The 14,399-nt window shown below is 44.0% G+C and overlaps 1 protein-coding gene across 8 annotated transcripts in view; it reads left to right on the forward strand.

Moving 5' to 3' along the window:
• PAG1 (phosphoprotein membrane anchor with glycosphingolipid microdomains 1) overlaps positions 1 to 14,399 on the forward strand; it is a 116,551-nt gene that overhangs the window by 51,778 nt on the left and 50,374 nt on the right. For 2 of the 8 annotated variants that reach the window (XM_030011988.2, XM_030011990.2), the window contains exon 1: positions 13,744 to 14,193. The exons of the other annotated variants lie outside the window; for them this stretch is intronic. The gene's annotated coding sequence lies outside the window, so the exon portion shown is untranslated. Of the gene's footprint in view, positions 1 to 13,743; positions 14,194 to 14,399 lie in introns of those variants that run through there. 8 annotated transcript variants of the gene reach the window in all.

The raw sequence follows: 14,399 nt of genomic DNA on the forward strand, positions 1-14,399 counted from the left end.
CTTTTCTTTGACAATAAAGATGCCGTTGGCAAAACCTATCCAGAAAGGATGGAGTGGGTATTCCTGCAGAGACTGCCTAGTAGATTGGGATGCTTCTGGCATACAGATATTTGTAGCAGATGTTTCCAATTAACTGTAATAATTCTGAAAAATAAATGAACTTTCTTCAGGAACTCCTCTATGAATATTGATGTGGCAGTGGTCTCCTCAGCCTGGAAGGGCTCACAGTATCGGCACTCAGGATGGAGAGGATAAGAAATGGAAAAACAATGATTTGGCTCAAAAGCCGAAGCTCCAGGTCCTTGTATGGGGGGAGAATGAGGAGAGAACTTTTGTCTCAGTTTCTCTCTATTTCCTGGCTTTTCTCCTCCGGTAAGCCTTCCCTCGTGGTCAGCCCCAAGCGCCTGCCCAGGAAGGCAGCCTGGCTCCTGAGGCAGTGCCTGGGGACGGTGGCAGTGCCACCGCCTGTCCACGATGCATCATGCCGGGGTGTCGTGCCCAGGAGAGATGATAATTTCTGCAGGCCAGCATGGACAGGTGTATTAAGCACCTAAGTGAGCTTAGTGCCAAAATTAAAGGATTTTTTCCTTGGGTGCTGGTGCTTCTGAAGAGCGGTCTGTCTGTAGAGACTTGTGAGCTCCTCAAGCGTCCAGCAGCTCTCCACGTGGAGCTGCTCGGTTTGCTTGGAAACATTTTCAATGACATATGGAGAGCTGAACTTGGTGTGGCTGTGCTGTGGGACTCCAGAGTAAGTGTGGAGGTTTCTGGTACGGATCTCGTCAGGGCCTCAGGACCCTTGTTGTCTGCTGCCCACAAGCAGATGGGAAGCTGTAGTATTTAAAAAAAAAAAAAAAAAGGCAAAGAGTCTTTCTCAACTTGCACGGAATTTCATATGGCTTTATTTTAGCATAATTATATTTCTTGTCAAGTCCGTATTGCTTTATTTTCTTCCTTATAGGTGTATTTATTTTCATACCTGTAGCTAAGTCTAAGTAGTTTTAATTTGAACTTGATGATATAAATATTTTTATTGTTTTTATTTTTTGGAGTGCACCAGTATGTTTGCTGGTTCTATTTATTACTCTTTTCATAGCTTTGTTGGAAGACACATCTTTGCTCTGATTTCACCTAGTTCTTCCTACACTCTTAAACTCTTATGTTATAGTTTTAATTTTTCAGCTCATATGGTAGATTCCACTTTTTGGCAGTGGTTGCAAGCATCACTAGTGTCATTTCTTTGCTTTTATTTTTGCTCCTTTCAAAAGCTGAAGCCATGAATGAGATTATTTGAACTTGGTATGCTCTGTTTCAAGACTCCCAACACAAGCTCCATGAGAGAACGTGAAAGCTTTGGCCTTGTGGAGTTCAGAAGTGTTTACCAGGCAGAAGCTGGATCTCACTGCAGAAAGGGAACTGGTGCAAGGTTATCTTGAGGTTTCTGAACTTTTGTTCCGGTAGAAAGAGATTAAATCTTGTTTCAGGGGACTTTTTCCTAAACTATGTCTGGAAGGCTACTGGACAGAAAGCTCCAGCCTGGCGAATCTCAGGTGGCCATCCAGCCTAGCCACCAAGCACATTGGTCTCACTGCTTGTTGTTTTAGCACAGATACACATCTAACCTGCTTATCTTGAGTTGCCTCTATCTTTCCAGAGGCTCAAAAATCCATCTTTCTCCTTTCTAGCTGCCATACCCTCCTGCAGTGCTCCAGGTAGTGCGAGCCTGCAAGAAATGTTTCCACACTGACGATGGAGAAATGATGGGCTGGTCCAACAGCTAGAATCAGGTATCCTCAAGCGACAAGGAGAGTGCAGCATCCTTATATATTTTCCACATTCAGCTCTCTGAAGCCTCCTCATCTGTAGCACTTGCGAGGTGTCCTGCGTGCAATGCTGCAGAGTCAAGGTCCCAGTTCGGAGCAGGGATCAACCTAGCCATGGAGAAAAACTTCCTGGCTGATGTTGCTGCCCCAATGGTATGCCTGTTAGCTGTAAAAGCCACCAGGAATTAATCTTCCCTTTCATTCCCGTTTATCGCTCCTGCCCTTTTATGAGACGAGGGTATTAGTGTGGTTGCAATGCAAACCCATTGTACGGGATCCTGCTTGCTGCTGTCCTTTGACACAAGCCTTCAGTTACTCCACACTTCTTCTTTTAGCTTCTAGAAACTTGGCTTCACAAACTGTAAAGGGTCCGTGTAATGTTTCTTTAGAGAAAGCCCAACTGACTGTGTATAATCTTAAGCCACTTCATTTTCCGGCACTTTACTTCACATTATCCGCTTTCAGTAGAGAAGTGCATGTTTAAGAGACAAAACCTTTAACACTACCAAATAGTTCCTTGCAAGGCCTTTTTAAGGGAATTGTTCGCAAAGCAAACTTTCTTGCTAGTTTTCACCATTTGGGAGTGTCTTTAATTTACCGCAGAGTCAGGAAAACACGGAAGATAAAGCTCTCTGCAGTGATAGGAATCCTTCATGTTGCACGTGTGCAGCTCTGTTTTGTTTTCATGCATTCATCCGCCCTTCAGACACTATTAATAAGAACATAAAATTATATGGAGTGGTAGGACTTTTGCTTTTGTCTTTTTTTACGTTAAGGCAGAATTGAGGATGGCAAGATGATGCTGAGTCAAAATAATCATGTCTGTAACTCTTTTAGGGCTAGCACCAAAATAAGAATGAGACATGACAAGGAGTCTTGAGCAAATGGAAATGATAAAGCAGAAAACACAAATGTGAAGGATAAATGGTTCCTATGAACTCCGTCTGTATTGAAAAAGACTATGTCAAGAGCAGGGTTTAAATTTTTTTGGCTGCATGCTTGCACGGGACACAATGTAGTTAAAAGAATTCCTGTAGAAGCTTCATCCTAAGCAGGCGGATGTCTGGAGAAATAAATTACTGAAACAGCCCTGCAAGCTCATGGCAGGTGAAGCAGTGGTGCTCCTGCACACTGGATCAGGTTCTGGGCTTTTCCACCTGCACAAAGCCAAAGCGTTTCTAATTATTTCAACAGAGCAGTATTACACAAAGGTTTATATAGGCAAAAATAGGATTTAAAGTGGCAAACACGATGGCAATACAATTTTCAGATTATTTGCAGTGGTTTTCCCCATCCATTTTAACCACTTCCTGGCTAAAGTGCAACAAGAACAAAGCCATGATCATTTGCAATGATTTTCTAGGCATTTTGAGAGATGCTCTTGCAGCGCAGCTGAAGTATTAATGTAGTGTTGCTTTGGCGTGCCTGGGGGATTTATGTTGTGTTGATTCAGTAATGAATCAAGTAGGCAATATCCAGTGCTGTGAGTGGTACTGCTAACGCTGTGAGAGGAGAGGGCTGGAGCAGCCAGCGGGGGAAGAACAGGGATGCGGCTGCAGCAAAGGGGTGGCTGAAGGATGGAAGCACAGAGCCAAAGTCGGAGGTGGTGGGGCACAGGTAACAGTGGTCCTTAACTGGTCTTGTCTTTCTGTGTGTTAACAGTGGGTTTGTACATGCAGTTATACTGGGTGGTAGATACGTACTTTATCTGGAGGCATAAATTCATCTGCTTATTCTTTTATGCTCTCCCCCATGTTAAATATTGTTTTAAAAACCCCAAATAGCACTGGGAGTATTTTACTTTTTAAAAAAGAAGCTATTGGCAATTATAATATCAGTAAGAAACAACATGAAGGCCAAAGCATTTGACACCTCCTGTGCTTACCGACAACATTAAATTCATGCAAAGAATGGCCTCCTATTTAAAAGAGCAAATATCTAAAATGACTGCCTTACATATTCACATATTTGCATGGAGCTTTTCTTGGTCTTAAGCTCATGAAACACAACAATGGAGTTTTTTGCTGGTGTGGTGTTTTTTTTTAAATCAGGATTGGAATTAATGGAAATTCTGAGCTAAAAAAAACCCCCAAAACTAAAACTCAACACCCCCACTGAAAACCCCACCGAAAAAAGCAGCTTCGTAGAGAGACACGAGGAGATTTCTCAGAGTGTGTACAAGACCTTTAGTTTTTGAAGGCCTATCTGCCAGCCCGCTTATAGCTCTGTTCTAATAGGATCTCTTGGAGAAGATCTGTATAGGGCTCATATTTCACATTCTTAATGTTGTTGGTTTAGTTTTGAGGGGGCTACACATGTGAGATAACCTGCCCTTATTTGAGTTTATTTTCTCTGTGTTCTATAAAATTAGGAAAATAAAATAATTAAGAGACCCACATTAGTTGGCCTGATTGGGATTATCAGCTGTAAAGTTTCCAGTGGCAGGGAATAAGAATTGCTTTCCCACAGCATGCTTTCCGAGCTGGTGTTCCTAGGAGATGATTTGTCTGAGCAAAGATTCAGGCTTTGACACCGTGACTTCTGGTGTCTAGTACAGAGAGGATGCTAACAGCCACCCTGAATATCTGATTTTAAAAGTGATGGAAGAAGAGAAATAATATTTTGTCTCTCCCCTCCTCAGACAGTAAAAGCAAAGGCAGGGAGGGTACAGTTACCATTTTTGAACATTATTCCTAAAACACTTCAGAGGAGGTGAGGCTTTCCTAAGCATATTGCGTGATTAATTTGTTTCCTCTGCCCCACTGATTTCAGATGAAATGTTTCTCCTGCTTGCACTGTGTAAGGCACACTCATCTCCCCGGCTGTACGGTGAGCAGCTCTTTGCTGCCCAGATTCCCACAGCAGCGGCAAGTGATCTTGTCTGAAGTTAAGATGCTCTCCACCATCTCAGGGCTGTTACTGGTGTCTCAGAAGCAGCAGTCAGGGTCTCTGTGGGGAGGTTCACAGCTGGCTGCAGCTGCTCTGATGCCTGCGTTCCTTGTGGGGGGAGAAATGCACATGAAAAAGGAGAAAAACTGTAATGAAATCCATTAACTACTGTTAGGAAGGAAGCAAGGTAGGGAAGATGAATTTTAGTAGAACAAAAACTATTTATACAAAGCCACCTTCTGTGTTGCAGTAACTGACGGGTACAAAACAGGGTGACCTCTCTTCCCGTGCTGGATGGCAGGGCAATGGAGGTGAAGAGCCCCCCCAGGCTTGCTCCCCACGCCGACACAGCACGGAGCACCCCAGGAACGCTTCCCGGCTGTGGCAGAGGTGCTGGCAGGAGTACTGCCCTGCCGGCTGCCCGGCCCCTGCTCTCTCTGCACTCAAGGGAGGGGAGCTCTGTGAAAGCTAGGCTCTCAGTATGGGAGGGAAGGGGGGGTTGTATGCTTTGGATGGGGGGGAAGCACATGGGGGCTGCTTTACTTGTTCATCTCCCCTCAGGCTTAATGGAAAATGTTTTTCTCACATCCCTGTCTGTCCATCTGGCTGCTTTGGTGTGGGAGAAAGCACATGCTAAAGCCCATACAATTCCCATGGATTTAATGCAAATACTGAAGAAGAATTTCAGGATTTGGTTAAGTGTGAGGTTTTTTCTAAAGGTAGGCTAATGTGATCCTCTGTGGTGTGCAATTACATCTTCTGGCAAAGCTTACTTGATTAAGCAAATCCCATCTCTGATCTCTGTTCTAGGCTTTTATGCTAGCATCTCTCCCAGTTAAATAAGTTGGCATAGGCAAAACTCTTTACCAGCCTGTCCAGCGTATTTTGTCCAGCACGGAGTCTGGAGGTGGCGAACAGGCTTCTGCTAACCCAGTGGCTGTCTCAGCAACTTAGGTAAAAATGACAGAGGTCATATTCGAAGATTAAAAAAAAAATATTGTCATCCACAAGTTATTGCAGGATTCCTTAAGCATCATGTTCAGTTCCCGCTGGCAGAGTGGTTTAAAGGAAGTCCTCCTTGTCTGGGCACTGGCCAGAGCGGCGATGCTCTGCGCTCTCTGTCCATCAGTCTACTCCGTCTGTCACCTCCCACGCACGGGAGGAAGGTGGTAGGTGATGGCACACAAAGAGCAGGTAGCTGCAAATCTCATCCACTGAAATGAAGGCATCACGGTAGACAAAGGCTTGTCGGACGTGGTCTGTCTCAGCAGCTTTGATTTGGCATCGCCTGCTTTGTTGAGCCGTGGTCCTGTAGGGGCTTACTTAATAGTTACAGGGTAAAGTCTCCATTGCAGATACCGGCTTTCATATATCAAAGGCTGGTGGAGTGGAGGTGCGCTGAAGGCTGAGCCTTTGCTTGCTGGCTGTGATTGATTCTCGATGCTCGAGACAGTTTTCATGATGTTGTTATTAGTTATCAAAAAAACCCCAAAAAACCTAAACCAACCAGCTTCTGTCACAGCCATGCTGTGTGATCAGGGCAAACCTTGAACAGATACTTTCAGAGCTTTCAGAGAGCTCACCTGGTGGTCAGACACCTCTGGCTTACTGGGCCACTTCACTCTCAGAAGTGTTCGTTGAAAGTATACTTGAAAATCAGGGCAGGGTCCAGTTTCTCAGCACCCTTGCATAAGCCTGGCTTTATCAGACACTTGAGAGATTTGCTCTTTTAAGTTTCCTTTTTAATTACTCTCTAAATTCTTTCAGTCCAGCCTTGTGGACCAGGTTTGGGTGAGGCTTTCAGATATGTGCCAAGCCACCCATGGCGAGTATGTCAGAGACATGTCGGAGAACAAAGTATCGAAGGACAATATAATATTAGATATAAAACCAGGTCTGATCTGTCACAGGTAGTGTGGAGTCCAGGAAAAAAGCATAAAATCCCAAGGCAACAGTAGCAGAAAGCAGCTGGAAATCCCTTCTCTTACTGATCTGTTGTTCATCTGCTTCAGGAGCTCTATGAATTTGAGGTGCCGGCAGCTTCTTTAGGCTGTTTTTTTTTCTTTTATACCAGTAACATAGGTCAAACTTTGGGCAGTATTGCTAGACTTCAGGCTAGTGCCATGTGAAGCAGGTGCATGGACAGCCAGGTCTCTGCTCTGTCCTGTGGATACTTATGAGAACAGCACAAACAGCCTTGGTCGCATTAAGAAATGTTTGACGTAATTAACCAACTTTATATTTATGTTTTGAAGGGGATTAAGGTTGTTCATCTTGGTTTTCCTGCTTTTTAAACCAGTTTTCACTGTGAAAGATGTTGTGATATTCAGAGAGACCAAGAACTGTTAGCTGACAGTCTAGATCCCATTCTGTTTTTCCTGAAATGAATCTTCCAGTATTAAACACTATCTCAATTCACTGTGGTTAAATAGAAGTTTCTAAGAGTGGTTTCTTTTTCTACTTTCTATGTTCCTTGTTTTATGAATAAATAAATGCTACAGACATCTTTAGCACTGTTTCAATACTTAAATGTGCTTCCAACAGTTTCTACAGAGCAGTAGGTCTGGTAAGAGGACTTGTATAGTTCGTGCAAATGCTTTTACAGAGAAAATTACATCTTAATAATTACTTATTGTATAATGCAATTTCCTGAATACACTTTCGTCTGGTATGCTTTTCCTGAGTATGATGCCACCACTCCTGGCAGCAAAACTGGGATAATTCAGATAGGTCTGACAGGATCAGGACTCAGAAATGCAAGTCAGCTGTAGGAGGCAGGATGCAGAGCAGTCGTAGCTGGTGATGAAGTAGTGACAAAGGTATCTTTCTTCTCAGCTGCTCTGTCACAGCTTGTCAACAAATGACAGGAGGATGTCATTCTTTGTCTCTTGCATTTATAATCTCAAAATGAAATCCTCAAATCATAAATAGATTTATATCATCTGGTGGCTGTTTTGCCAATTAGCATGGTGTCGCTTCCATTTCCAGAACTTCTGCCCACTAGTATCCTATAGTCTGACCAATTATTTTGAGCACACTTTAATCAGATTTGACTTTTTGTTAAAAAAAACCACATACTCCCTTGTGCATTTAGAGTTTAGCAATTTGATTTAGATAATCAGATATTGTCCATATATCCAAATAATTCAGGAGAGTCTCTCCTGGTTAGCTATGACAATATAGGGTAATGGATTTGCACAATTTTTTAACCAAATCTGAAAACATTTGAATGTCATGAGTCAGAAGGAGCTTTGACCTGAAATTTTATTAAGCAGTGGAAAATAGGAAAAGTGGGAGGATGCAGGGGAGGGTTAAACAAAAAAGAAAATCCCTGGTCATTCAAGAGTTTGCTCCTGTTAAATGGTCTAAAAGCTCTTGTCATAGAATGGTTGGGCCTTATAAATGGGATAAACTTGAAAATTAGGAAGAGTGGAAAATGAAAACTCAGTAATGTGATTTCTTTCTTCATTTTTAATAAAAATGAGCAAGCTGCAGGGAAGAATAAAAGGCAAGCTGAAGTTGAAGGAATCACATTTGTAGCCATCCATGTCCTAATGAGTAGCATTAGGAAACCATATGTAAGTATTTAGTCTTGACTGTAGCAGATTGAATATATGTGGTCTTGTCTGGATGAAGCAAGCCCAAATCTATCAAGTATTTGGGTGAAAAAACAGTTGGAAATTCTGGCTACTACAAACGGAAACCAAAGAGCCATGCTCAAATGCTTGATAAATACTGGAAGCAGATGAGGTGAAAGTTTCAGTTCCATTATCAGTGCTTGTACTGGGTTTGCGTGGCAAGGTTTTGGTAGCAGGGGGCTACAGTGGTGGCTTCTGTGAGAAGCTGCTAGAAGGTTCCCCTGTGTCTGACAGAGCCCATACCAGCCGGCTCCAAGACAGACCTGCCGCTGACCAAGGCTGAGCCCATCAGTGACAGTGGTAGTGCCTCCGGGAGAACAGATTTAAGAAGGGAAAAAATAGTTGCTGGGACACAGAAACTGCAGCTGGAGAGAGGAGTGAGAACATGTGAGAGAAACAACTCTTGGTGCAGAACCCCAGGTCAGTGAAGAAGGAGGGGGACGAGATGCTCCAGGTGCCGGAGCAGAGATTCCCCTGCAGCCCATGGGGAAGACCATGGTGAGGCAGGCTGTCCCCCTGCAGCCCAGGGAGGTCCAGAGTGGAGCAGATATCCACCTGCAGCCCCTGGAGGACCGCATGCTGGAGCAGGTGGGTGCCCGAAGGAGGCTGTGACCCTGTGGGAACCCTGTGCTGGAGCAGGCTCCTGGCAGGACCTGCGGATCTGTGTGGAGAGAGGAGCCCACGCTGGAGCAGGTTTTCTGGCAGGACTTGTGACCCCGTGGAAGGGACCCACGCTGGAGCAGCCTGTTCCTGAAGGACTGCACCCCGTGCAAGGGACCCACGCTGGAGCAGTTCCTGAAGAACTGCAGCCCGTGGGAGGGACCCACGTTGGAGTTCATGGAGGACTGTCTGCTGTGGGAGGGACCCCACGCTGGAGCAGGGGAAGAGTGTGAGGAATCCTGCCCCTGAAGAGGAAGGATCGGCAGAGACAACGTGTGATGAACTGACCCGAACCCCCATTCCCTGTCCCCCTGCACCACTGGTGGGGGGTAGGTGGAGAATCCAGGAGTGAAGCTGTGCCTGGGAAGAAGGGAGGGGTGGAGGGAAGGTGTTTTGAGATTTGGTTTTATTTCTCATTATCCTACTCTGCTTTGATTGGCAAAAATTAAGTTCATTTTCCCGAAGTCGAGTCTGTTTTGCCAGTGATGGTAATTGCTGAGTGATCTCTCCCCGTCCTTATCTTGACCCACGAGCCTTTTGTTATTTTCTCTCCCCTGTCCAGTTGAGGAGGGGAGTGACAGAGCAGCTTTGGTGGGCACCTGGCGTCCAGCCAGGGTCAACCCACCACAGTGCTAATCAGACAGGTGGAAAGAGGAGAAATAAATTTGCAAATGACATCAGGTGTTCTTAAAAAAATGCTTCTCTGAATGTGTAGTAGTTCATAATTACTGTAATGCTGCAAACCAACTTCCATAAAAAAAAGATTTAAGAAAATTATTTGCATTCTTGTAATATAGAATATTAAACTTAGATTGTACTAGTACACTTCAAATCTTTGTAAGGCTTTGACTTGTCTGCTCTAAGAAGGGGCTTTAGACACATGCTAGATATGCCAAATTAAAATCCCCATGGCCACAAGTCTTACGTAACTTGTATAGATGATGTATTGACCTGAGTTAGTCAAGAGCTTTTAGCAGAGAACAGACCGTAGACCCAAATGATCTGTGTCCAAGTAAAATACTTCAGTAAGATAGATAGCTCAAAATGAAATACAGCCCTCTTATCAGTGGAGGCAGTCCAGCATGTGCGTGTCTTCAGCATGCGCAGGAGATACGCAAGTACTTCCCAGGACTGACAAGCTCCCAGCCAGAGCAAAAGGTGATGCTTGATTAAGTGTAATTATGTGTTTAGTCCCTGGATCTCCTGTAGATGGAAAGAACCTGGTACATGCCAGCATTGGGCTCGGGCAGGTGGAAGGACCTGATGAGGTGCACATACCGATGCCATGCAGTGCTGCAAATAAAACTGTCACTGGAAGCAATGCTCTTAGAAAGTTAATGCAGGAAGGAGTAGCAGTGACAAGTTTGACTGGAATAACTGTAATTAAGGGAAGTCTAGAAAAAGCAATGTTATCAAATTGGTTTTCATCAATAGCTAATCCAAATTTAGCTAAGATCTCTAGGGTTAAGGCTTATCACCTGTTGCAGGCTGAGCACATCTATCTTTGACTAATTGAAGATTTGATGTAACACCTATTTAGAGAAGTAATTTACAAATGTAACTGCTATCTGTATGGACAGAGATGTTCATAATTTGCTTAAAGATGTTTGCTTTATATTTGTAAAGATTGAATTTGATATCAAGGTATTAGAGTGGCTGTGACTAAGTCTCGGCATACTTCATTGGAGAAAGAAATTCTTGGTCTTGTGTTTTCTAAAAACTGAATGTTGTATCCCTCTGTCTCTTAGCTGTAGATGTAAAGTGGGAGTGTGAGAGAGTGTGTGTGTTGTAAAAGCCTGTGAACAAACCAGATTTTTCAGAGTAGCAGCATGCTAAGAAATCTAATAATCTTTCTGCAACTCCAAAGACACATACTGCACCTTACTGTCCCTACCAGAGTGCACGCTGTGCTCCTTTCTCTTACATGTTTTTATGGAAAAGATCTTCTCTGAAACTTTCATTCTGTAGTTCCTTAATCCATCCCTCCACTGAATGACAAAACTCTTCTTCCACCTAAACTGCCCTGAGCAATTTCTTTGTGGTTTTATACTCTTTGAGAGCTAGGGACATGTAAGATAGGGGTGAGGGACATTTCAGATGGATGGTGTTCATCCAAAGATACTGGAAGTTAATGGAATTACTGTGGGGTTACACCAGTGAAAATGAGGTCATCTTCTGTACTTTTAAAATAATTGTGAGAATAGCCTAAAAGTATTCCTTTTTCCTGTGACACTAAAAAATAATGGCTGGATCTTTACATGCCATAAATGTGGAAAAAAAAGGCAATAAGGCCTTAAAAAAATCAAAATCAAATAGAATCACAAAGATCCGGAGAGAGAAGGATCTCCAAGGAAAATATCGATAAACTATGATGTCATATAAATCACATACATGTAAACGATAAATCTCTATACATCTGCTGACCAGTGTAAATACTATGGATTTCCATTTTCACATTTGAGTTTGTGTACACTAATTACAACATGAGCCCTTAAGTAAAATCTAGAGGTGCAAGTTGTTAGAGATGAAGTGAGGTGGCACAGGCAGGCTGTAGCACTCTCTTCTACTCCAGACCCAAGATTTCCAAGAGAACTAACCCTCATTAATGTTCTCAGCTACTTCCAAGCCAAAGTATACCATGTATTAGACATTTTGCATTAGGCAGCCTATTGATGCTATGTTGCCAAACATTGCACAGTAAAGGAGGAAAATGGTACGAGAAGAGTAATGCTGAGGACCACTGTTCATGTGGTCTAGGAACTTTGGAGAAGCAGAAAAGGGAGGAGGAATAAAGCTGGCCTGGAGGACATTGCACTTGATTATACTTGACCTGTTTTGGTTGAAGTAATTCTGCTTGCCTCTAGCAACAAGCATTTCCTAATGTATTTTACCATTAGATGTTGCATCCTTTACTAGTTATTGAATGGTGTGTGTAGGCTGGCCTCCATGCCATTCTCATTTAGGGCACCTTTTTGACTAAATAACTGCCTCAGCACTTCTTTTTTAAAGGATAGAAGTATATGGGGGTTTGAGATTACTTCTGTAATTCTGCAGAGCAAAAAGAGATCATGTTTGAGATCAGTCAGCTGTGATACTGACCCTGGAAGCTACTCTGAAATATGTTTTAGATATTGATGATGTTCTGTCAAAGAACATCTGATTTGGTTTATTGCCATGTAATCGTGGGGCTCTGCTGATATAAAGCAGTCCTGATCCTGTTTAAGTCCATTTGGCAAGATGCTTAAGACAAATAACTTGATCTTATTAATAGATAAAAAGAAAACGTTTCCATAAGAACTGTTATTAAAGAAAAAAATTAGAAGATGTGGTTGCTCATTTACAGCTCTCCTTTCCCAGCTTAATTTTGAGTACAAGATGCAGCATCTTACTGGGCTGTTACTATCCGCTGGCACTGCCGCTCAGTTCTCCTGAAAACAATGGTGGAATTTGGCCTCAGTGAAATGCTTTGAAACAAGTTATTTTCAAAAAATGTTTATAAATTCCCTCTAGAAATCTCCCTCTTATTTTGCTGTCTCATGTTACAAGCTCATATGTGTTAATTTGGAAGTGACCTATCTGTGACTGTTTGTTACTCAAGATAACACTTGCCAGTTGCCCCAAACTTTTAACAGGAAAAACGAGCCCCGAGAGCTGGGGCACCAGTGATAGCTGCCTGGTCCTGATGATGATCCTCAAGCCTGACCTGGTAGGACCTGCTAAAAGGGTGAGATAGGGCCCCTGGGGGATTGCCAGCAAGTCACCAATTAATACTGATTGCATGGGAAATTATTGTAATGCTGCGATGGTTCATCAGGGACCTGGAATGAGTTCACAGCTGTGCTGCACCCTAGGGCTGCGCGTCCCTTGGTGTTTGATTCTAGAAGAAAATGCATTGTTGCTTGCTGCTCTGTTCAGTTGCAGTGTTTTAAGATCTGAACTGTAATTAATGTGGAGGAATGTGAAACAGCTACCATCTATCGTGGAGCTTGGCTTGGGAATATTTGAGTTAAACTGTAAAATTCCAATTGGTTTCAGCAGGGATCATCACTGACTCCTCTGGAGCCGGGCCAGGTCGCTTCTCATTTTCTCATAGGAAAGAAAACAAAGCTGAAGTTATGCAAAATGTGTGCAACATGCACATGATAGTCCTTTCAAAACAAGAAAAATACAGACATCTGATTTTAAAAGGACTTTCTTCTTTGCCTCTCCGATTTCCAAGGGGAGCTTTGTAGAAAATGGGGATTTAAGATGCTGCCGTCTTCCCCTCTTCCTAGTGACAGCTGTAAACATCTGCTGAGGATGTCATTCATTGTCTCATCCTGCAGTCGCTTGTTAAGATCATGAAGCATCGTGCCTCCTTGAAAATTAGACTGGTAATGCCGTGGGGAGAGAGGAACCACCAGTGTGCTCAGAGGCTCTCCGGAGTGTGGTTTCCGAGCGGTGCAAGAGCAGCTGCAGCATCCGTGCTCCGTCCCGGGGATGATGCCTCAGCAGGGAGGGGAGCTTTCCCAGCCAGTTTGGGAAGGCGGGCGGTGGCAGGTGGGGTGTGTAACGCACGCTGCTGTGTCATCGCGCTGCGATTTCGCCTCTCCGTCCTGCTCTCGAAAAGGCAGACAAGGCTTCAAGTCATAAATTGCGTTTCGTGTAACTCCTCCCCTATTTCGGCTGCTTGCTCACGCAGCCACCCACGGATCTGAAACAAAAATGTGCGAAGCGAGGCAGGGAGCCCTCTCGCCAGTGCAGATTTCACCTCCCCTCGCGGTGCCGGGGTGCCCGTCCTGCGCCGACACCGTCTTACTCCTCCCGAACGTAGCAAAGCTTTGGCTAATCACAAATACATAAGCATTTTTCTCCCATCCGTTCTCATCAGCCTGTACTCCAAGAAGAAGAGGGGCGGAAAAAAAAAGTGCGGGGCTGTACATGAGCGTGTCTTTGTGCCACTGTTCGTTCCGCGGGCTGACAGAGGCGGCATTGTTCGCGGGCTGTGGCCGGCTTGGCAGCCAGAGAAGGTGGGGATCTGCGCCGCGCATACCGAATCGGCAAGCGGCCGAGGACAGGGGTCGAGAAACTCCTAGAGCTGCGTTAACAACAAGAGGGAGTTTCATAGCACCTCGCTAATAGTTTCTGCTGGTGTCTTCCGCAAAATGCAAACGGGGTCCAGCACGAGGAGTCCTTGTTAATCGAAGGTAAGGCTTTTATCTTTATAGTAGCATGGTAGCGATTGCTGCTGTTTGGTTATTAATTAAAATATGGGTAATACCACTGCAGGAGAAGTTGTGAAGTCTGCCGTACTCCTTAGGAGAATAAAACTTCATGGTGGCATCATGCTGCAGCTGAGGGTTATTGAAGTTTGTCTGTTCCCCTTTATGCAGGCTTAGGTTGCTTTACCAGT

Source organism: Aquila chrysaetos, chromosome 4 (genome assembly GCF_900496995.4).
Source record: "Aquila chrysaetos chrysaetos chromosome 4, bAquChr1.4, whole genome shotgun sequence".
In the NCBI taxonomy this organism is placed as follows: domain Eukaryota; kingdom Metazoa; phylum Chordata; class Aves; order Accipitriformes; family Accipitridae; genus Aquila; species Aquila chrysaetos.